Source organism: Phaenicophaeus curvirostris, chromosome 3 (genome assembly GCF_032191515.1).
Source record: "Phaenicophaeus curvirostris isolate KB17595 chromosome 3, BPBGC_Pcur_1.0, whole genome shotgun sequence".
Taxonomy (NCBI): domain Eukaryota; kingdom Metazoa; phylum Chordata; class Aves; order Cuculiformes; family Cuculidae; genus Phaenicophaeus; species Phaenicophaeus curvirostris.
Window position 1 is genome coordinate 37407689 of NC_091394.1, and position 25422 is coordinate 37433110.

The window sequence follows — 25422 nt, forward strand, 5'->3', positions numbered from 1 at the left end:
CCCTGTTTTACATAACTCCCGTTGTCAGGCATAGATAACAGTCTTTTGCATTTATCTATAGATCAATTCAAAACTAAAGCTGGTCCAATTTGTCGCTGTCTTGCTCTTCATTCTGCTGCTTCCAACTACTGCAATTCATGATCCTTTAAAAAAAAAAAAAACCTAAATCCCAAAGGGGTGAACATCAAACACTTGTTTCTCAACTCTGATTCTTCTGGCCAAGTGTCACTCATCTACAGAAACTCCATCTGCCAGCAAAGGTACACAGGTCAGGGGAAATATCTGCCACAGCTGCCTTTCCTTCAGTGCTTTTCTCTCCTGGAGGAATACTAAGGCAAGCAGAATCACATAGATGGATGGCAGCACTGTATACAAGCATAACATTTGACAATTTCTGCATATCCTACTCCAACAAGTAACTACAATACAATAATACGACTCTTACAAACAACAGCAGACAAACAGTGAAACCACTCATACTTAAGGGAGAATTAAAATAGTAACATGTTCTCCAGTAGGCTTTGGGGCAAGAGGGAGGAAAATTACTAAAAATTTTATCAGTTTAGTATTTACTCAGTATTTTAAGAGCTTGTTACCAGAAGAGCTGCAATTTCATCGAGGTGAATGCTTGCCCATGTCTCCACTAAAATATTTTTGCAAACGGCACAACAAGGCTTTGTTTCACAGCTTTGTTTTGTCAGACTTCCCTCCCTTGGCCATTTCAGTCCCCCTTTTTATAATTGCACCTTAGAAAATAAAACATGGAGGGGTTTCCAAGATAAGCTGAGTGGCAAGGACTAAGGGTACTAAACCAAAAATGCTTACTAAGAACAGCCGTTCAAAACTTTCCACCAGTCCTAATGGCAGTGCTAGACCACTTCAGACCTCTTGTCAGGAAAACTACTGTTTGGCACCATTAATGCACTTACTCATCGGATAAATGAGCCTTCAACTAAGCTCAGCTTCAAAGAAACACTAAAGTATAACCAGAGCAAGAGCAAGGTACATCCTCTGGCCAGCTGTCTGCTCTAACTACTGGCACCTAAGCCACAGCCACGGTCAAAAGCTCTTTCCCTGCAAGGCCTTTTATTCAGAGGTCACTCGGGGACTACAACTGCCTGCGATACATTGCCTGCTAGTGGGCTCCGAACCTTTCCGCACTTCCAATTCAAATCTGCTCTGACTGCCCATTTTTTAACAGCCTTCTCCAAGGTTTGTATTGTATCACTACATCATATTGCTCTCTCCTTTTACCAGTCAAAGTTTCCTCTTATTCATTCTGAACTACAACAAATTTCTCTTGATTTGGAGTCAGAAGTGGCTACATGGCTGCCACGTGCTGCAGTTTTTTTACACTGTTTTTAAAATACTACTTACAAAGCAGAAGCCTGGAATTTTTTTTGCGGGAAACGTGCAGTGAACCGATAGCTCCATTTTCTTCTTCCTTATTTAGTGGCCACAAAGCAAAAGTTGAAACTAAGCACTACCAATTTTTGCATTAAAATGTCTCTTCTAGCCAGCCTCAGACCAACACGGAGAAGGTAAATGACCCAATTTACATTTTCACTCCCCTTTGTTAAATTCCTTTTCATGCTTTCTTCCCCTTAAAGAGATCTCAAACTGTGACCCAACAAATAATACAAATTTCAGTAACAGTACATGATATTACATGTTTGTAATGCACCTCAATGATATGATGCGGGGTGACAATACCTCTTCAAAGCATTCCCAAGGAAATGAAGCTCACCTTTTAAAAAATATTACATAGATTATATTTCTATGCTGATTTTACCCTCACTAGAAGCCCTAGTGCCCAAGTCTATTCTTGAAAAAGTGTCAACTTTTTCTTTGCATTTTTCCCCGAAACCACTGCTAAAATTTACAACTTTTAAACTCCAGAGAAGTCTAAATCAATCATATCATTTGAGGCCTGATACTCAGTAACTTAACTCTTATGGGAGAATTTGATTAGACTTTCCAAAAGCAATATTTGTTCTGGAGACTTGCCATATGTAAAACTCAGCAACCTGAAGTATATGAGTCAAAGAAATTCACCTTTCAGGCTGTCAACTTGTGCGCACTTGGAAGGCAGTTTTTATTCAGCCTTTCACCCTGCCAAACCATCAGTGCACTTGGGAAACAAGCATGATTTGTGTTCCTTTAGGAAAAATACTGGTTTGTCTACTATTATTCATCATAACCCGCGCCATCCCAAAACACAGCAATACTGCTGATAACTGAAGTTAGCTATCATCAGCTGAAACCAATTAATAGAAGTGCCCTGAAATGGAGGCATGAAACTACAAATGAGAGGTACTGATAAATAATGGGAATGAGTGTCATGTTCTGCTGGCTTTCAGGGCCAACGTAATTGCAAAATCTGCTCCAAAGTGATGAAAGGCACAGACAGCCATAGTCCACAGTCTTCTTCCAAGCACTGGAGAGAAAGCACATGCTGAAGTAGGCTATTATAAAGTTTATTACCACTCAATCATTTTTATATCAAATGCGTTCAGTTTGCCCCCAGATTTCTTTTCCTTCAAATGCCATTCCTGCTATCTCTAACTGCGATAAACCACGTTCTTTTCCACTGCACGTGAGCTGGAAGCTATAAAGGGTCTGGAGGCCCCAGGATGGGGTGGCTAGGGACCCTTGCAGTTGTACCAAGTGACACTCACCACCCCCCATTACCATTAATGAGTTGGTACCAGTGCAGCTGATGAGAGGTACACATTCTGCAGGAACAGAACCCCGCATGTGACCATCTATGCAGCTTTGACTCTCCACAGTCAACCACGCTAGAGGAAGCAGCAGGTGTTCACGTTTTCTTAAAAGCTCGGTACTACAATAGTTTGTGCATATAAAGAGGGAAAAGCAACCAAGCAAGAAAATACTCTTTTGCATAGACTGAATAATTGAACCACTCTCTAATCCTGGCTACTTTAGAAAACCCAGAAACACGCAAGGAACCAGGAAGCCATCAAGAGCCAAATGAAATCAAAGAGACAAACAGTTCCTCTGCTGCTTTTCCAAGGCTGTGCCCCTCAACCTCTAAATCACAGTGCCAGTGAGCCCTAGCTCATGATAAGGCCCATGACTGGTTACATTCTTAGCTGCCGGAGAGCTAGCTGGCAGTGGCTGCCTGGCCCTTGCCCACTGGGCTCATCCCAGCCCCAGCTCTCACTGCCTTGTTCCCCAGCAGCCGGACTTGTGCCCAACCACAAGACGTGGATAACCAAGCAGAAAAAATCAGGGTCGATAAAAATAGACTTTATTCCTGTAACATGAAGTGTTTGTTTTAGAAGTCTAATTTGACTTTTTAGTATTTAAAAAAACCCCTAAACCTCATCAAAATTAAATTTGAAAGTACAGCAACTTGGATTATAAATCAGGGTAGAATTTCATATATTACAATTACTTAGGTGAAATAATAATTTATATATAGAGTGAAGTAGTGCATATTTGCTGCCAAAGTTTAGAAGAAACTCAAACACTGAATGGCTCAAAGTTACTGAATAAAGACTGCTTTAACTAAGTCACTAATAACGCATCATTAAATTAAGCCAGAAATACAGGAACTCACATGTGAAATGACACCTCCGATCCCTTAAATACACTGTCCTGGCTCTAACTGATCGAGACGAGACCATAGAATGCTTTAGGTTGGAAGGGAACTTAAAGATCACCCAGTTCCAATCCCCTTGCCACGGGCACAGGACACCTTCCACTACACGAAGCCTAGTAATTAAAATGAGTAGCTTAAAACTGAACCACGGATATCTTAACATCCTTGCTAAAACTTCATAGTTTTGTCAAACTCTGTTTGAAACTTTCACATGAGCTGTGACAGCATACTACAGTTTTAGTTACACATTGCCTAAAAAGACAAAAAAAAAATCCACTTATCCACTTCTAACTGCACTGAGAAAGAGCAGCAAATGTGAATATTACATTCACCCTCTTACAAGCTGAGGAATGCAGAAAAGCCCTTTCTGTCTTCTGCACCCCAGTCATTATTAAAAAGGCTTCTATCCCTCCTTTTTATTTGCCTTCCACATTCTGAATGTTTTCAAATCTGCCTGTAGCTTCAAGTTTGTTTTCTCACATGCAGGAAAGGCTCTGCAACGAACTGAACCGTATCCTCTAGGGTGATACAGATAGAATATGGGTATCATGACTTTACAATCTCTGCAGAGCATGCTCCCTCTTGTTCCCACTGCACCTCACTACCCCATTTGCTTCCTGACTGTAGTCGTTAATAGAGCAGAGGTCTTTGTGAGCCTTCTCCAGCAATGGCCACATCCCTTCCACCAAAAAGTTGTATGTAAAGAATGGTTTAAGTTGCTTAAATGAGCTTACTTAAGGGGGCCCCCACTGACTCAAGTGGATCGCTTCTCCTAACATCCAAGCAAGTCTTACTATTCCAGTGCAGGCAGGGCTTAACTTACATTGGTTCACACGCCTGCTGACTAGCCATTTTTGTTGATACCCACACACACTTAGCAGCAATTTGCAACTCTTATTCTCAAGACATGATCTAACCCATCTTAGGTCATTTGGAGAGATGGGTGACAGCCATGTGCAGGGCACATCTTGGGGGCACCTGAACACATTGTGTAAAATATCTGGGAACACACAGTATCTGGGAACGCATCATACAATAAAACACTATGTAAGAATGAATATTGGATGAAAACAGAGGAGGAAAAGAGAAGCAGAAAGCAGCCACATTAAGGAAGATGGTAAAAAATGCAAGGGAGGGTTTGGGGTTAGTTAGTTGGTTTTAAGAACAGATGAGATTACAATTCCTGGTATGTTCTTCATTGTTAAAGTTACTGAATAATCGGGAAACCAATGGGGAACATCTAAACAAATCTCAGAATCATGTGCCTAGTTGAACACAGTGGGTGAAGGGACTTTCACAATGTTTCCAAAACACTATTCATCACTTACTCGAATGCCAAAAAGGCATCTGAACAGGAAGATTTCCATGTTCTTACAACAAGACAGCAACACCTATTTTAGTTTGCCACTTCCCAGTCCTAAGGCGGCTTAGGCAAATAAATACATTCAATTGTATTCCAGTCAGTCTCACAGTCAGATGCAACCCACAAAAGCCATCACCTTAGAAAAAACAGCAGTCAACACCATACAAACACAAGCCAAAGATATCAAAGGCATTAACTGACTCAAATAAGGGTGCTTTCAACAGGATTGGATTCACAGCTTTCTATATGGGATGAACACCTAACATCAGCCGGTCTGCACAGTCCAGGGCAGGGGAGTTGTATTGCAGATCTCAGCTTTACATAAAACACATAACTCTGCTCCCACATGCTTCTTGACCACACATCAACACCCGCTTCCCACTGCCAAGAGACCATGTTTGCCTTCCCCCTTTCGCCCAGCACCCCTCTCCTTGCATTCCTCCCTGATCCCTGCAAGCTGAACCACTCAGGGCTGGTACAAAGGCCCAGTTTCCAGGGCAATTGGCAAAACAAACAAAAATTGGTTAGAAGTAGTTTAAAAAGTGGATTTACTTGAAGCAGCATCCTCACCACACTGGGACGACTGTTATTTATGAGAGTGTGCAAACAGCACAGATTGTAGTTACATAGGCAAGAAGCTAAAGCATTGTTCGCTTACGAAGTAACACGTCTGTCCAAACTTCAGCTGCTAAGTCTTGAGAGTTGTACAGGAAAGCTTTGTTTAAGAAAAAAATAGTGTTTTCTTCTTTTTTCACCGTCTCATTTAGGAAAGCTGCCACAAACATTAGAAAGCTAGAGGGTTAACCATCCCACATCATGGTCTGACAGGTCTGTGCCACCTGAACATGGACAAACTTGGCTATAACTGCGCTATGGAAGCTACCAACACGAGTTCTATGCCTAAAATAGAGAGGGAAAATATTACTGCCTTTAGCTCTTTTAAGTATTTATTCTGGCTCCTAGTATCACACAGGTAATATTCTGTATGAAATTACACATACAATAAACTGACAGCTCCCCTACACCTCATTTTTCTTCAATCTAAGAGCTACAGGACTGAATATTTTATAGCCTATAACTTCATACACAAATTTACTAGAAAAGTATCATGAATGAACAGTCCTCACCCATCTTCCAGAAGTAATAGACAAACAGTTGCAATACAATACAAATTCACATCCTGTTGACAGTAACCCTAAGTTTATCTTCCTCCCAAAATGCCCTTACGTATTAGACTACGTGCTGGAACACTACCACAATCTTGGTAGGCATGTTAAATAAAACCACGAATCATCTGATGCCAAGTTAAAACATACCAGTATCTCTAAAACATCTGCAGACTACATTAATCAGCATACTGTACTGAGTTACTGCATTTAACTGTTGTATAGCTATGCACAAATGATAATTTAGTTTTATAGTGCAAATGCCATCTGTCACATTGTCACAGCATGACAAGGTATCACGTTACATATTAAACAGACAACACGCCTCAAAAATAAGGCCTATTTTCACGCTGTGGTTGTCTTAGAGACTAAAGAACTGGGTTTTCATGGTAGTAACATAATTTAAAAAAAAAACCTGAAACATTTTTCTCTAGGATAAGAGATACCTATTCCCTGTCCATTTTTGTTAAGGGTAGCTGTCATAAAGAAAATGCTATTTTGATCTCATATGGTAATGCAAAACCACAACAATTTTCTGTCTCAAATAAAAAACTCATAGCATGAAACAGTCGTTGTTTATACCACAGCATGTTCTGTGTTGCCACCATGATGGTAATTAACAGTACACGGGCTTTTCAGATGACAAGCCACTGGACATTAGGTTGACTGTGGTACATAACGGAGCATTTGCATAAAGCACCAATGCTATGCCAAAAACTGTTAGCAAATAGCTTGTACAGTCTTCATAAATTACTAGAAGCATGCTTTTATATGTAGATATACATCATTACTATGGAAGCCAAGCATGAATGACAATACAGCACAAGATGTGTTTGTCAGCCTGTCAAAAGACAAGATCACCAAAGAGAACTGATTAAATAATACAGGTTGAAAGAAGCTCCTTACTCCCATTACATCTCCATCAAAAATTGCTATTAAGCAAGCACAGACATTTACATGATTGTTACCTGCATACGAGCCCATTATCAAATACCTCTTAGCAGCCTTAATTGAAATTATACTGTTTTGGTGTTTAAACACACTACTTTCAGGGGGCTATTTTCTTGTTTTCATTTGGAGGGGGTTGACTGTGGGTGATGGTGGTACTAACCTGGTAGAAACAAGAAGATAACAGTAAAAAATGACCCTAATTTAATTCTTCCAGGAAATGGGCAGGCCCTAAGACATACTTCAAGCCTCAAATTTATTTATGAAATAACCATCTGGAAGAAGTTTAAAAAAAAACCAACAACCTACCAGTGCCTGCAGCATATCACATATTGAGAAAAACCTCACCTGAAGTCTGTACCTCTGTTATTTTAGGTTTATACAAAGAAAACAACAATTATGTAAAGAGACACATCTCTGATTAAAACACATTTCTCTGCTTGTAAGGACACAATGACAAGCGTGACTCCCTGTTTTCCCCGGGCAAGACACACAACCCCTTCTGACACCTTATTCTTCGTAAGGCAGAAGGGAAGTCACCAGCCTGGGCTCCACAGTGGCCTGGGCGAGAGAGAGCACAGAACCACCAGACAGGCTGAGCAGCAGGGTAGGGATTCATACACAGGTGAAGGAGATAGCAGCAGTAATGCTAACTCCAAAACAGCTGGGGAAACACATAGATCTCTCCTAAATTCTCCTCCTACAAATGCAGAGAGCTGACTAAGTCAGAGCTTAAAACAACAGACAGATACCTTGAATTTTCCAAATGTTTCTTTTAATTTAAAGGGGAAAAAAAGGAAATCCAAGGAACAGCCACTCCAGCACTCAAAAGCTAGGGCTGTCCTGAATGAAGCAGAATAGGGAGAAGGAAAGAGAGCTGATGGCCACCACCCTACCATCTGCTCCCTATCATTTATAGCAGTAACATTGTGCTGTCAAGCTCCTACCAGTTGCCCCTGGAGCTGTATGATAAGGGAAGAACAGCAGCTTTTCTACTAAGTAGGTACCAGGCTGTGTGAAGGTCATTAAGTTTTGACAAACAGAAACACAATTAATTTTATAGTAGCATAAGCGCTCCCTGTTAGCACTGGGGAAACGAGCACCATGTACTCCCTCCATGTGTTGCCAAGGAATCACATTATTTAATGTACACAGCTTGCATCCACCCCTGTCCTCTATTTCCCCCCTGACTGCAGTCAGAAAGCTTGATGAACAAGAGGACTCCAACTGCAAGATCCAAGCTACACACCTTTGCTGTTCAGAGATGTGCATAGAGAAGGAAGAAAGTGCTTTGCAGATGCAAGGGAATTCCACCACTAGCAAGAAAGCCTAGTTAGGATTCAGGTACCTGGACTTTGTCCAGATGCAGCCACTGCCCCTGGAGAGGTCACCACCCCTACCCAAGCTCATTCACCTGTAAAATACAGGTAGTGAGATCAACCACCAGCGTGAAGAGGGGGACAGACAGTAAGCACAACAAGAGACACAGGGTTGTTATTATTAAATGCCTCAGCGGTGTGTGCCTCATGTTGGTTTTGGTGCCAACAGAGTGGCTTTATTTCTCCCTGAGGAGAACGAGCGCCCTTTGATTTGTAGCAACACCAGGGACATCTGTCCTACAGGACATCATTTTTCATTTAGTAATAACATATGTAATCTGGAAACAGAGTTAAACATGCATTTTATTTGAAATGACAGACAAAAGCAGGCTCACAAGTGTAACTTATATCTATTTAGTTCAAAGATATCAGTGATAGAAAAATGGGCATAACCACTGAGAGAGAATAGTCGAAGTTGTCAGGTATTAACAAAATTATCAGTGACATGAATAAATTATTCTTTGGTTTTTATGAGAAAACCATCATGTCTTGTTTATCCTGCCTTTTGTAGGGAATTTTATGGCTGAAAAGAGAGTCAGTAGGGTAACATCCCATGAGAGAAGAGTGTCAAGAAAGCCCTCGACATGCCTGTGAAAGAAAGCATTTAATTTTAAAAATGCTTTGTTTCTTCTACCTTTATTTGGTTTAAACTTACTTGACAGTTACTGAGTCAGCGTCCAAGGTATTTCTGCCTGTTCTTCACCTCATGTGAGGGAGAAAGCATGGATTATTCCGGTAAATAAGAATTAAGCAAAGCAAACTAGTCAGCATTTTAGCTCTTTGTCACCTATATGTGAGCACCAAGTGAGGGCAATTCCCTCCCCCCTTCTGAATGACTTTTACAGATCCATCTTAACTGCAATACATCACCAGCTCTCCCAGTTTTCAGTCAATCCCCTCCTGCCCCCAGCATCATTGGGATTTGCTTTTTACACTCAGTTGATATACCTTACCCTGTTTCACAGTTAAACTTCCACTAGGAATAGAGGGACAGTAAACCCGCACTTCAAAAATACCCATACCTTGGCACCAAGGAACTAGACAGATGAGTGAAGATGAGGAAAAAAAAATTAGAAGAGACATTCTGGTATTTTAAGTAACATGAGAAGGAAAGCTATGCCAAGAGCATGTCTCCAGACAACAGCTATTCTACACTAGAAAGCAAAAATTAGCAACTGTGTCTCCGCAGAGTATAAACGAAGGAGGAAGAAAGAAGGTAAAGGCAAACACAGTGAAGTAAGGAAGAGCCTGCTAATCGGAAGAAAATACAACATCAGAATGTGCAAATAAAACAACAAGGGAAATAAAAAGGCATTGCAATGTCTCACTGCTAGCAATGAATACTTGGGAGCCTGAAAAGGGAGAGATGTACTGCTAAATCCAGAGGCTTACCAAGGCTTGGCTATATTTGTTACAATTTCTAGGAAACCGTTACAGGCTGTATAACTCAAACCCTGCATATCTGCATCAAACCAGATACAACAGCAAAACAGCATCTTGATGAACATTTGCTACATGCTGGTCCTCTGGTGAAGCACAGTTCCTACTGATGCGTGGTGAGGGATCACACAAACAGGATGGGCTTATGGTCTTGGCAGACGGAGGTGAAGAAAGCTCCGTTTCTGGAACCATGGTCACAGTTGGCCAGCATCCTGGGCCCACGAGGGCAATCGTCGGCAGGGAACAGGCAAGCCCTCCACTGTGCCCGCCTGCGAAAGCGCAGCCCTTTGGAGAAGCAGGCAGCTTGCGTTCACTTCGTTTTCACATAAACCAAATTACATTAAATGACCAGAGGCACAAACGGAGGTCTTGACTTCTATATACATCTCAACAGTGAGCAAAACATCCTGGAACAGGAGGAGGAGGATTCTAGCACAGCAGTGTGCCGTAAGAAAAGGGATGGGGAAAGGAGAAGTGCCAGAAAGTCCTTTTGGGGAGTTTATCCTTTGCTTAATTGTCTCTAATTCTGCCCCTGTGTGACAAAAGCCGTGAAAGGCAAATGCTGAATGGCATACTTCTAATTGCATAGGCCCATTTGATATTTTAATGCATGTCACTGAGGATTTGCTTGTCACGACTTTTGCCAGGAGCACGGGCAGCCCTTCAGACAGATACGAGAAATATTTTTTCCCCTGATGCGACGCGAGCTATGAAGATCTTCTTTGCTGCAAAAGCACACAGCCCGGTGAGGCAGCAGCAGTGACCCTCCCATGCAGCCAGCAGACGTGAGAACAGATTCAGCCCTTTCTTCACTAGAGACGCTTTGAGTGCTCAGTCAAAGAAAAGGAGGGAAAAAGTCCTCCTCTTATCCTGTGAAAAAATAATTGAGCTAAATGCTAGATGTTCTACAAGAACTCAAGTCACATATGACAGATATTTGAATTAAACCATTTTAATTACTTTCACTCCACATTTTCAATAACTTTTTAGTGAACATGCCCTCCCTAACTCTGAGATCATCCATCAGGAGCTCCAGGAGTCAAGCTGTCAACCTCTTTCGCTGACAAGGTTGGGTTGGTTTTTTTTTTCTGGCATGCCATCTCCTTCTACTAAGCATTTGAATTATGAGCTCTGAGGCTAGAGCAATTAAATACCCTCCGACTCCAAAAAAAAAAACACAGGCCACAGTCACTCTTAACTTACCACTCTAGCCTCTTCGGCGACATGCCAGACAGCCCTGCTTGCCCCAGGAGGTCAGGGCAGCCTGGTTGGACCGCAGACAGCACTGCACGGCAGGGAAGCCGACTGCCTCCCCCAATACCAGGGATGCGACGGCACCGCCTGCAGCCAAATTTCCAATCCCCTGCCAGCTCAAGCGCTCACGTATCTGTCGAGAGCTTTAATGTAGGCTTGACAACCATGCCAGCACAAGGCCATGCGATACCCTGGGAGAAGGGGAGACAAGAAAGCTGCTTGAGCAATTCTCACTTGTTTTTTTGAGCCCTTGGTTTCCTATACCTTTGTCTGTAACCCTAAATTTCATCCACGATGCTTGGCACCTCACTGTTAATAGGAAACAGTGATTCTCTTTGGGGTAAACCCAGCAGATGCTATTCCTGGACACCATCTATTCCATGTATCATTTATTTACACTCCTTCATAGAAAGCAGCTATAAGGCACCGTGAAACAACACAAGAACTCCAACAGCTGGAAAGTCCCAAAACCCGGCCTTTGAACTTTTGAGATTCCTTCCCCCTTGTCAGTGGTTTTACATCTAGCTTACTAAATTGATTATAAAAATAAATACTTGGAAAAAAAAATACTTGGCATGATTTTAACATGCATGGCATGATTTAAACAGCAACATGGCTATAAAAAGATATTTTTCCATACAGTAAGCAAACATATTTCAAACATATTTTCAAAACCAGGTTGCTTAAAAACCAAAACAAACCAAAAAACCCCACCTGTCTTCCTGTGAAATCTGTACTTGCAGCACTGTATTCACCACTTTCCAGGAGGAAGGGAGTTCTGTCTTTGCTTTATAAACAGGGGCAGGCAAGTGAGTATCATTTCCTCACTTTCTTAAATTAAAGGTCAGAGGAGCACACTTCATGCTTGGGATGAAGAGCTGCTCTGCTGTTTTGACTCAACCCCCTGCAATCCATTTGCAGAGTTACTGTCAGCAGAGAGAAGGCTCGAGACAGTGACAGTAAAATGTTTAGACCAGCCACTGCAAACTGAAATCACAAGTGCAATATGAAAACCCGACGCAAATGAACAAATTGTTCAGCCATAGGCATGCACAGGAGTGATGACATTTCACCTCTATTCGAGCATGAAGCCATTGCCTAAGGTAAGGATCCCAGCCCATCTGCTACGTGATGCCGACAGCAGCAGTAGGGGTTGGCAGATGCCCCTCTTGATGCACAGCAGCCGCCTACCTGCTGGGTGCATGCAATGGAAAAAAACAAGCAGGGAAAGAAATCTGTGACTGGAAGATGCTTAGGAAAAATCCCAGCCCTCCTAGACCACCGTCAGTGTTGTAGTGACTGGAGAGCAAGTGAGGGGAAAAACAAGGAGCCCGTGCTTGGATGTCAGCTGAGCTCCAAGGATCTCACCACAGGAATGACACACAGGCCAAAGCAAAAGCAATGCAAGCTTAAAGGCATAGGATAACGTAAACTTCAGCCGCCTGCCAGAGAGTACACAAAGAGCCTTCTCCTTTTAACTGGGGGGATGAATGATTCTCACCAGCGCTAATGCAGGCCTCCAAAGCATCAGCATATGAAACGTCAGAGCTGTAACAGGCTTTAAGGAAACACTCCTCATATGCTAAGCAATTTCCATCTCTATTTCTAGCTCTTGAGACCAGCAGCTTAACCTTGCTTTCACCTCCTTTTTGTGAGCTCTACAGGCAAACCACAGGGGTAAGAGATGAGAGGTGGGGTAGGGGGCCAGTCACTTGAAAACCTGATGCTGGAGAAAGGGCTTCTGAAATGTTAAAGATACCTCTTGCCAGATCACCCCCAGAGGAGTTAAAGAAATTCCACCACCATGAAATATTCTGCTGCTATTAAACAGCTTTTTTTGCTCACATTTCAGGGCTTCAGAAGGGGAAGTGAAACAACATTAGCTGCTTCCTGACTTAATAGAAACCTTGGAACAACTATCACGTACTTATGCAATCAAGGCTATACAGTGATGTGTATTTAACAATTTTATCTTTCTGAATAAGAGAAGGAGATAAAGCACTATCTCGCAATTTTTAAAGGATACCAATTCCCACCACCACCCCCAAATACAAGAACTTGTTGCACAGCGTTTCCCTTCCATCCATTCACACGATCGAACGATGATATCCCTTAGCATATTTCTTGTTTTAAGTACATCACCAGAGATATGGTGGTGAGGGGGTGGGAGGTGTATGCAATGGAATAACATAAAAATGCAGGATGAAAACAGTAAGTGAGCTTTTAAAATATACTCAAAGAGGCTGTGTGTATGCTAAAGTTTGCCATTGTAGTTCTACAATAAAAAAAAAACAAACTGATTTAGGGCCAAAAGTACATTATTGATATTAAAAATAACACTGCATAACTTCAAGATGATGTGACAATACTGAAGAAGACAAAAAAAACAGAAAAAAAAAAGGAAAAAGAGAGAAAAATGATGACTGGAATCCCTCTGTACATTCACATCATCATACAAAAACATAAAGAGAGATATTATACTGAAACAATTCAGACAACAAAAGCCTTCCTGGAGTTAGAATATTCCCTCCCTACACTTTTTCGAGGCATCTCTACCAAGCCCAACTCAAAACCACAAAGACTCAAAACTACAAAGTACTAACATTTAACATATATTCAGCACTTTGTGTGTTCAAAGTGCCAACATACATATCTCCCAGCCCCCCCAAAAAACACCAACCAAAACCATACTGAACAAATTGGAGAAGAATTGTGACTGTCCCCACGTGGGACGAGGTTATAGCAACATTTATCCTCCAGTGCGAGAAAGTGTCCTGCTTTATAACCACAGCCCCACATGGTTGGATGAGGCAGAAAGGATGGTGTCAGCCACGCCATGGGTATTGGAGCCACCCTCTGGATAGGGGAGAATGGGCAGGTCTAAGAGGAAAGCAGCACAGCAGCTATTCCACGCTGTTTCAGAAGAGGGGCTGTACACAGAGGGGGCATCGTCATTGCCAGTGTCAAAGCTGGGACTCCAATTTGCCCATAACCTGTACCAGCTACAGCTGCACTGACAGCCTTTGCTTCTTAGCACACTCAGGTCTAGGTTTAACTCCCCTGTAAAACTCTTTATAAGCAACACCAAACAGCTACACAGTAAGGGTGAGAATCAATGTGAACAAACCCATCATTTTAAACAGCTCTCCCCGCAACCGCCCACCCCCTCATCCTGTTTAACGGCAAAAAGAACTTGTATGACTGGATCCCAGTGCTGAGTGGGATATGAGAAGGAAGAGAGTCCATTTTTTTCCTGTACTGGTATGTAAAATCAGGAAAGGCTTTGGCAGAAGCCAGACTGATAAAAGTAGACCACCTGTAAACGAACAGGGTGGACTTTTTACATTTAATTTCTTTCTGAACTTAAAATATGCCTCAGAGATATTATGGAAAATACTTTCAAGTTAAAAAAAAAAAAAGTCACTGGGGACATGAAGGCTTCATTGTTTTCCCCAAACTTTATATGTCAACACACACACATGCATAAAATCCTTACGTCCCTTCTGAGACATTAAATCTACACAATGTTTCCTGGAGAGGGTAAAAAGAAAATGTAGGTCAAGATGTTGAGATAGGGATTGCTTCTGAAAGATGAAAGCATAAGAGGACTAAGCTTTCATTCCTTATGTTTCTTTGAGATTTCAAACAGAGTATTATTTATAATGGTGCCTTTCTGAAAATTAGAATTTAATATAGCTAATTATAAGTTAGAGAATTAATGTACAACCCATATTCCAACTGAGCTGGTATACCATGCTGATGCTTTTTACCAGCATGTCCCCAGTGCTTATTATAGATCTTTTCTCCAAATACTAAGTTCAATCTGCTCTCACATCAGGCCGGATGACCCAGGAGTTTACAGGAGGAGATGGGTGAAAAAAAGAATTTAAAAAAAGAAAAAAAAAAAGGGAATCTATGATCTCTTTGGTTGCAACACCGAGCCTGCAGCAAACACCCCAGAGTTGTCCTTGCAGCCCAACACGGCACAGGAACAGACCCTCCCACTTCAAAGGGAGCACAGGAGAGAAGATGACAGAATGTAAAACACAAGTAGCTAGAGAGGAAAAGTACACAAAAAAATGGGAAAACACATTTTGCCCTTCTGATTAAAAGCTAGGAAAAAGGAGGATGATGGACAACAAAGAGTGTAGACAAACAGAAAGAGAGAGAGTACTCCTAATTCTCTGGTATTAGGATGGAAGTATCTGGGAATTATTTCTCCTGTGAGCAATCATAAGCTAAAAATCCTGACCTACATCTCACAGAGAGTAAGCAGTATAAATCGAAATATCCCTTATGACAGGAACTGGCAGCAGAGACAGCTGAGACAGAGCGTTTTCTCTGCAATTTGGAAGAAAGTCACACATCAGTGTTTCAGGGACCCACACAGGTTTGCGATGCTCTGTTTCCAGAGATGGTATAAAATGTGTTCAGCAACATCTGCTGAACACCACTGGTTTGTACATAAAGTAACACTGTAGCTTGCATAATCTTCAACATAGATCACATCGAGTGAATTTTGAGGGGAAGAATGTGCATTGTGGAAAGCTCTGTGATATTTGTTTTCCTCTGTAGTTAAAAAATAAATTTTAAGTCAACATATTTCTTTAAGTTCTCTGATGGATGTGTGAGCTCCTGCAAAGAAATCCTGTCACTGACCAAGGCATGAGCTCTGTGTCAAGGTCTCAGTCAGAAGGTACATCTGTTTCTTCATCAAAATGCTACCTTTGTTCAGTTGAGCTAGATGTCCCTCAGGAAAAACAGGCATGTTTTTGACATAATCAGTGGAAGTTTCTTACATGTTAGCATATTAAATCCTTGGAAGTCATATTTTCATTTGGCATGTCCTCTACTTGGTTAGAATTAGAAGTTCCCTATTAAAGTAGCTGTTGCCTTCTAAAATATTCTTCTGGTCTCAACAGGCCACACTGGGACAAAATCTGCCTGCTATAGAGGGCATCGTCCCCCTCCTCATACTGGAAGAATTCCCCAAGTCCTTTTGCTAAACTTGGTAGTACCACCGGCTCCCAAACCCTGGGGCTGAGGAATACATACCTTACCTCAACTTCTTCCTTCAAGATGCAGAATAGCATTCACTTTTAGAGAAAACAAAAACAAATCAAAAGCTTTGTGATGTCCTTCCTATCATGCTTAGTGTTTCAAGGAGCTGAAGACTTTTTGTGACAAGAGGACACCAAAAAAGTAGTTTTCCATTGCTTTCAACCTGAGTAAAGGGAACCAGCCGATATGGAAAAAATCATCTCCTTCAGTCTACTGTCTGGTTCTTGTTGCCTGAAGAAGAACCTGGTCAACCTAAGTCAAGAGGGAAAGCAGTCACTGGACAAAACCTGAAAGATATTTTCCTAAAGCCTTGGTAGAGTTTCTAGGTTCTTCATCTGTACCAGCAGAATCTCTCCTGGAAGTAGGAAAGCACAAACTGAAGAGAAGTCTGTCTTTCTCAGCAGTCTGTTCCTTTCTAAGTTTTTCCTGCAAATTTAGTTTTCATGAGACTATCCCTACTGAGTCCAAGATGATTTGAGAAGCTTTAAATAGAAATTTACTTCACGGTTGTAATTTTGATCCAGGCAGATGGTAACCTAGCATCATCTCGACAACCAGCTATGCCAAGGAAATCAATGCAAAACCATCTTCCCCATAAACCCCAATACTCAAGTTTGCAGACAGTATCTCAAACTCCTTATTCCAATTAGTCAACTACTCTTAAAAAAAAAAAAAAAAATCTGCTTTCCAGGCTGTAAATGGCAGGCGCCTAGATCTGTAACAGAAAGAAAGGTGTTTTTCTACACTAAGCAATGCCTTAACTAATGGCCCATTTATTCTACTTTATGAGCAGAATATTTGTATGTAACCCCATTTTATGCTCTGGATGTTAATCAACTTTCAAGACTTTGCATGCCAGTTTTATTGGAGCACCTTCTATACTGGCATAAAGGGGACGTTGTACAAAATAGTCTTCCTCCAGCCTAGGAGAGATCAACATCAGCTTGTAGCTCAAAAATCTCTCTTTCACGAAGAACTTTTACTCTTCAGTTCTGGTCTCTCATTAATGAGACATTAAATATTCAAAGAAACCACCATACTGTGTGAAGGTAATCTAAGAAAGAGTGCATTTAAATTTACAATTGCAAATAGGCTGTGTTTATCTACTTACCTAAGACAGCCTTGTCCATTTCAATTACAAAATGACATTTTTTGGCAAATGTAAACTGGCATTTGAAGTTCATCCCTGCAGGACAATGAGATGAGGTAAAGCTTCTGGGACAGGTTTCCATCTAAATAAAACTTGACAAGTAGTCCCTAACCACAAACCTCATTGCTGTACAAAAGGCCATCTTAAAATGATTTGGGGGAGGGGGAAGAAGAGTAGAAACAACTATGTTTCAAGAAGATTTGGAATTCAAGCCACATTCTGGTAACTTCTATCCCTTATTCATGACTTCCACCTGGAGGTAATAGCTGATGACCTCCGGAGAAGTCAGAACAAACAGGCAGAACAAGTACTGAAGAAAGCACCAGTTTTTATTATGTTGGCAAAATGATAAAAGTTCTTTGCTTACTGCCCTGTCAAGAAGATTGTCACATTAAAGAAGTGTCAGGAATCTTCTCCTTGAAAGAGAAACACCATGTACCTGGACAGACACATCACAGGAACTGAAAGGGGGAATGAAAATCTCCAAGCAGACTGCATAACAGAAATATGCCTCTCCCCAGTGCCAGCCCACTCCCATTTGATGCCTCTGTTTTGAGGCTCTGCGAAACTCTTACCACTTCCTTCTGGCACCTGGGACCAGGAAGCAAGAGAGCACTTGAGGCTCTGAAATGAGAGCCCAACATCACAGCAAGGAACCAGGGGTCAGAAGGGGATTAAATTCCTCTCCATCCAATACACCTGCATCTGTACACAGATGCAATGATGTTGTACTTGTACAACCCAGGTGCCTTTTCTCAATATCCTGTATGAGAGGACACACTTCTACCATTGCTCTAGCACCCTTTTGTTAACACTGTCACACCATTTTTACCCTGAAGCGGAAAGAAAATTCCCACATTGTGAAGAAAGAGAAAAACTGTATTTCCCCTGTGCTATTTTCATCACTTTTAAGCTTCTTTCAATCGCTCCACATACACAGCAAGCATGACATAAAACCACCAGGGTGCCTTGCAGCCACAGTAAACAGAGCATCTTTCAAAATAGTTGGCCGTGAAATATTTTCACCTTTCACAGCACTAGAGGAGACGACCGCCGTCTGAGAGAGCTGTTTTAGGAAGAACCTGCTTTTGAGGCAACTTGGCTGAAACAGGGCGTGTCAAGGTGTGATTTACCCCTACAATGTCTGTTTACACACATGCACACAAACACAAGGAAGAGGCTGAACTGAAATATTTTTAAGGTCAACCAACACCGGAGCTAAGTGAGCGATGAGCAAAGAAGGAGAAAAATGCAATTAAATGCTTGTGCGGTCTTTGGGCATTACTCGGAACGCCTGGCTGAGGCCAAATCTTTTGCAGAAAAAGTGGCTTATCTCCTGGCTTCCCAAATTGCACCAGAGGTCAGCTGAAGAGGTTTCAGGAGTTTGCCAGCTCTGTCCCTCTGCAGGATCCTTGGCAGATTGCTCCAGCTGGGCTCCTTCCAGCTCTTCCCTTTTTCCATTTTAGCGTATAGCTTGAATAAAGAAAACAAGATGAAGGCTTTCAAAGATAACGCAGTCTTTCACAAGCAAATGCAGAACAAAGCACAGGAAATTCTGAGCAAAGTAAAAAATGAATGTTGTCTGTTCAAGGCTTATCTGGAATGAGTTAGCCTCGTAGTGGTCAGATCTGAAAACATCACATGGTTCCAACTGCAATTGCAATGCTCAATAACAGTCTTGTGAGGCGAAAAAACAGGATAGCTAAGGGTGGAAATTCAGCAGCCTTTACCTCTCGGAGCTGGAAACTCTTTCAGATGTACCAGAAACAACACTTGCACGTCAAGCTTGCCACTGTCATCCCCTGATGCCCTAAGCGCAAGGCTTCTACATCTACGCCTTTGACTGGACACCCCCTTCCCACTACTAAATTAATTTAAATTGGGAAATAAAGGACATCAAAGGCAGGTTATTGAAAACGCATATTCATCTAATTCTGGATACATCATCACTAACTGCATGTAATAAATCTGTGCTACTCAGACATACAAAAAAGAATTTAAAAATGCATGCACATTTATTATGATGCAGAGCAATCTGCTGTGCCTTAACAGTGTACGTGCTAAACTATATTTATTTTCCGGAAAACATTCACCCACAAGTGCTGGGAAGTATCTGCTATGTGATGAACCTCCCATCATCATCAAGTTATGGAAAGACAACAGTTCCTTTGGAATGATTTCTTGGAAATTTTAAATCAGAAAACCAACGCCAAACTTGGAAGCATTAGCTCAGAGCGCAGACCAACCTCCCAGGCTGTTATGAGCCGTGAAATAAACGTGACCAATTCCTGAAGATTTTGTTGCTCAAACAGGCAAGTGATTTTCTTGCTTTTCACTGCAGAATTTCTACATTCACACATGGATTGATGACACCTAAAAATAACACAATACCTAAATGCTGATGTTCTCAGTTTATACTCCACATCACTACAAGGATCACCAAATCCATTTTGAATGGCAACCCGTATGCTTAACACATCAAAGCCTGGGAACACAGGTAACGGTGTGTATTGCAGGTGAAGAGTAAGGTGCATTGGCAGCTGTGTAAGGCAACTTGCAGAAGTGGCTACTGTGCCCATCAGCAGTTACAGCCATCTGTCACTAATCTTTACCTTTTCTTTTAAAACCACTTTACTGCCAGGTTTGACATGATAAGGCTTACAGCATTATATGATATCTACTCTGATTAAACACAGCCTTAATGCCCTTAAGAACATTCTGAAAGACTAAAAAGCTCTTAAACTCTTTCAAACAGTAAGTCATCACTAAAATGCCCCCGATACGAGGACAAAGCTGCCACGGAGGTTTTAAGACACGAGACAGGCCCTTGAAGACTGAACATATGTTCTCCCTAATACTCTGAAAATGGTCCACAAAATGTAGTCTTGCACTAATAGCTCAAAGCTAGAGTGTAAAAATAATTAGCAAAAGCCTCATCCAAAGCTAAGCACAGACACTGTTTCAGAAAACACAGTTCCCAAGGACTAAATACATTAAACTGTATTACACAGTCTTTATGTGTGACTGAAACTTCTCTCTTCTTTTACTTATTTCCTGTTGTATTTTCTCAATAAAACAGAGTATGCTAATTCAATGACTGACTTTTTCTTTCCCTGCTGTTTTTCAGGTTATATCCCTTATTGTCTGTCCTTCAAATGAAAAATCTAGTTATTTAACGCAGTTTCCTTCTGCCAATCATGGGCAATGGGGGAGCAATAGGAATACTGAAATTTAAACCTTATTTACAAAAGCTGCTATGTATTCCAACCTTATGGAACCTTAAGTCTTCATAATATATTTAGTGTTAATAAGCACTAAGATAGTAATAATGATAAGCATTGGGCACCAGGCAGACAGAAAAAGTATATTTCTTCTCCTTCTCCCCACTTGTCCAACACCTTCTAAGAAATATTGCTCTTAAACAGAGAAGCATGGTGCTCACTTTTTCTAAATATACATGCTGCTGGATTGCTGCTTCTGTCTCCACTTTGTGTCCATGCTTTGCGCAAGCTTTCCATCCCTTTCAACAGTACAATCTGCAGACAAATCATGTTGTAGAACTCCATCATTTACACCACCTTTAACAGCTGTTTAATTTTGTTTCAATTTCTATGTTAACCACAAGTTATGTCTCTACCTTCTCTTAATATAACTCAACAGCTGGAGAAAGTGACTAGCACCAACCACCAGTTCTTATCTCAGCAGACTATAGAATTAGAGAACAATTACGGTTGGAAAAGCCCTCTAAGATCAAGTCCAACTGTCAGCCCAACACCACCATGCCTACTAAACCATGTCCCGAAGTGCCAAGTCTACACGTTTTTTTTAACACCTCCAAGGATGGCGACTCCACCACTTCCCCAAGCAGCCCGCTCACCACTCTTTCAGTAAAGAAATTTTTCCTAATATCCAATCTAAAGTGCCAATTCTATGATCACCAGCATGAAATTCATCCACCACAACCTGCCAGTTTGAGAGACAATGGTCTAAGCAGATCTCTCTGGTTTTTAACATCCCAATTAAAAAAATCTAGTTGTTAAAAAAAAAAAAAATTAAAATACCAAATTTAAACTTCTTTATCTGCCAGCCAAATACTTGATTGAGTTAGATGCACCGCTTTGGATTCTCACGTAATATTACAGTCAGAAAAGCAGCTTTGTCTAAACTATACCCACTCTCATTTCTAAAATAAGCAAACTAGAACTGACAAAACGTACAATTTTTGAAAGAGCCGGTAATCCTACAAAGTGAAACCACCACCATCCTTTTGGCTGCATGTGCTAGCCAAAAAGATGCCAGGGTGCAAATTTAGGCTAGCTGGTAATTTTCTGTCTGCCGAAGACCAAATGAAGCAATCTGCTTATCCATGCCAGAGGGTGCTTTCTGGATGGATTGTAAAAACCATAAATCCAAGGCAGCAGCTATGCAAAGTGATCCTGAGACAAGGAAAACAAAGATGTTCCCCATTGGGGTTAAGGCAAAGGTTTTTTTCATGGACAGCTTCTGCAATGAGTCTCACTGCTACATCCATAGTGGTTTCTTTTGTTTTTAAAGAACTATATAAATCTAACACCCACACTTCTGAAGCACTTTCACTTTTCAACAACTTTTTAAGCTGCATGTTTTTTGTTTTTTTTTTTTTCTTTCCCCTCTTATTTCTGGCAACTGCTGTTCCTTCCAGCACCTGAGGTTGTGGTTAGACAAGACGCCTGTGCCAATTCTAAGGCTGTGGTTACACTCCACTGTGCCAAACAAGCAGCTTGCCACTACCAAAAGGGTAGTGGTCCCCTCCTCCACCTTTCAGTCAAGGTGCTCTAGCCTCTCATTTCCACTAGATGAGCACTCAGCGCTCGTCCAACATCTTGACGAACCTGTGTAGTTCATTAAATGAGAAGAAAATTATGTCTTTTTTTAAAATCATTTTTCTGGGCTAGTTTTCTGCCAGGTGAGTACATTGAACTGGCTGCACTGCACGGCCAGACAAATGGCAGAGCCAGCACAAAACAGAGGGTGAAAGGAGGGGGACCAGACCTATCAGCTGCCACTGAACTCTTCCTTACCTTTCCTCACCTTATCTATTTTAGGCCTATAAAAAGTCAGTCTGCTACATATTATGCACATGCCTCTGTGGATTCTTCATTGCTGTTTTCATTTTCCATGACCTACAGTTAGCAATATGCAGGGAGGCAAGATTATTTTTAGAATTACTTTAACTACAAATGCAGTCGGGGGCAATAACAACTTTTTTTTTACGTGGCTATGAAATGAAGCTTTAAGAAAATTAATTACATGATTCTTTTGTTTCTCTGGTTAAAAAAATATCCACCTTTATTACACTTGAGAGAAAAAGGATGATGGGTGTCCTGCAAGAGAGAAATCTTCTGGCAGTCTTGTCAAAGACCAAAATCATACTAAGACAGGAGCACAATCTGGACATAATAAAAAATGGGTAGAGATCACCAAACGTGCAATTTGGCTTTTGGAATTTTTTATAAGCGGTGATGATGGAAAAGCCAAAAAGAGCCTGTGTCAGACGATGAACAAGCAGGTCCCTGGCAGGCTCAAAAATTAATTCTGTTCTGATAAACAAAGAAAGGAAAAGAGATTTGGAAATTTTCAATGGAGCCCAACCCCAACATCCTGTTATTTATTTGTTAATCTTTAAATTCACTTGACAGCAAGCACCAAAGCGAAAGTGATGTTGAATGCCATGACAAATCTGCTCAAATGCTTATTTTCTGAACCTGTTTAGTTGAAAACATCTATATTTAATCACAGTTTAAAACTAGCCAAATAGGCTGTTTACTCTGAACATAAAGGGGAAATACTGCAAAGTTGAAAGAGGTATTTCTGTTTCTGTAAATGCATTTTAAAAATCCACTTACACAGACAAGGGTCCTTGGCACACTTACAATCTTCTACAAAAGCTTAGGAGACAGACAGACATTACTCACTGTCAACAAACGCAATTTCACATCATTGATGGAGTGAAAAGCTCCCTAGACAAATGTTAGCATAAAACCTTCTTCCAGTATTTAATTGCAACCTTCAGAAATAAGAGTGATGAAATTACTGGTATATTTGAACCATCACAGTGAATGAAGAGGGCTACTTTCATGTTCAAAATTAAAGACTGGGTGGTGGTCCAGCCTACATGTCTTCACAAGGGAGGAAGGAGGCACACATCATTCTGGGCATATACGGGCACAGCTGAGACTGCAGCACTTCTCTGAGGGCTACTGGGTTTTCATTTGTGCAAGTGGGAAGAGAAGAGACATGGACTCAGCCCAAAGAAGACACGGTTGCCCTGCCGGCAGCTGCTCCCACCCCCACATAGTTGGCTTTTGGCAACTAATGCACAGCACAAGAGGGAATGGCCTCAAGCTCCACCAGGGGAGGTTTAGCCTGGACATTAGAAAAAAAATTTTCACAGAAAGGGTCATTGGGCACTGGAACAGGCTGCCCAGGGAGGTGGTTGAGTCACCTTCCCTGGAGGTGTTTAAGGCACGGGTGGACAAGGTGCTAAGGGCACGGTTTAGTGTTTGATAGGAATGGTTGGACTCGATGATCCGGTGGGTCTCTTCCAACCTGGTTATTCTATGATTCTATGAATCACTGAGCTTAGTTATGTTTAGGCATTTATACCAAGTCTGTCACAACCTTTATGCCACACCTCAGACACTACCTACGCAGCTAGGGAAAGGAGGTTTCAGCAACAAGCTGGGGTCAGATGAAACCAGCCCCGTGCCACCCTACGCCTGAAAATCTGTGCAGCAATAAAAAACCCAGCTATTTCCACACACCACTGCTGCCTGTCTCAACTGGCCTGGGCAGCCAGCATGGCAGCGTGGCAGCCAGCATGGCAGCGTGGCCAAGGGATGGGCAGGCCCAGGGGCTGCCACAGGGTCCAGCACTGCAGGGCCACCACAGGCTGCCTTGGAGGCTCCTGTCTTTGTGCTGAGATGTTTCATTTTTGGGAAACCAAACCTTCAACAAAAGTCACGTCAACGTTTGTGAAGGAATGGCTCAGGCCAGGAGCAGACAGGCATGAGGGAGAAGGAAGCATCACAGCTGTTCATAGATGACCAGCACCTCCATCAAAGTGCTGACACCATTCCTCTTCTGTTTAAAGAACATACATAAATGAATAAATGACCTTAACAACCCTAAATGTACAGTGAAATCTCTCAGAATGGCAAAAATGACATGTTTTCACTCATCTCTTGATTTACTAAATGAGCAAGACTTCAAACTTTCACCTTGAACTGAATAATTCCATCACGTACATTTGATTTCCAAACTAGATCATGTTTGCCACAGGTTTAACCTAGTTGGCATTTTTGGAAATTGCCATGACACTTCTCTAGTACAAAGTATAGCCACTGAAAATGCACTATCTGCTTGAATAAATCTAATGTCTGGTTTGTCTAATGTCTGTAGGTTAACTAACCACCTGAAACAAACAAGCTTCTTTCACAAATTTCTTCTTTATCAAAGGTTTTGAAAAATAGAATTTAAAATCTTATATCATAAAAATTCACTTCATTATATGATCTTTTTAGGGTACTGGATTTATCCTCATAAACAGAACACAAGCAATAATTTCATCTTTCATCGCCTTTTTTAAAGCCTTATCTCACATTCTAAGTTACACAAGAAGAAAACCATTTCCCAAGGGAATTAGTTTTCCTTTTAGATGAGGACCTCTGAAAATTGGTCTCACAGTTCTAAACACCAATCTGTATTCTTAAAATCCTAAAGCAAATGACAGGCAGCAGTAATCAAAATCTCTAAAGAGGTCCCTCTGGGTTTTTCAGCACATGACCTTGTTTCCATAATCAGAGTTCCCATATCCCATTTAGGGCTGCAGAAGTTTTTTTGACAACCCGCACAAGCATCTCCTTCAGATTTCATATTCTCACACACTGGAAAGGAATACTCAGCAAACAAAGGCATACTGTAGGGTGCCACTCTGTACTCTGTGAATACCTAGAGTCAACATAAATGTGCATGTGATATATCCACTGATGCAACAG

At 41.4% G+C, this 25422-nt stretch overlaps 1 protein-coding gene across 2 annotated transcripts in view; it reads right to left on the minus strand.

Moving 5' to 3' along the window:
* Nucleotides 1–25422, minus strand: part of JARID2 (jumonji and AT-rich interaction domain containing 2) — a 224286-nt gene that overhangs the window by 97330 nt on the left and 101534 nt on the right. The gene's annotated exons all lie outside the window — the stretch shown is intronic.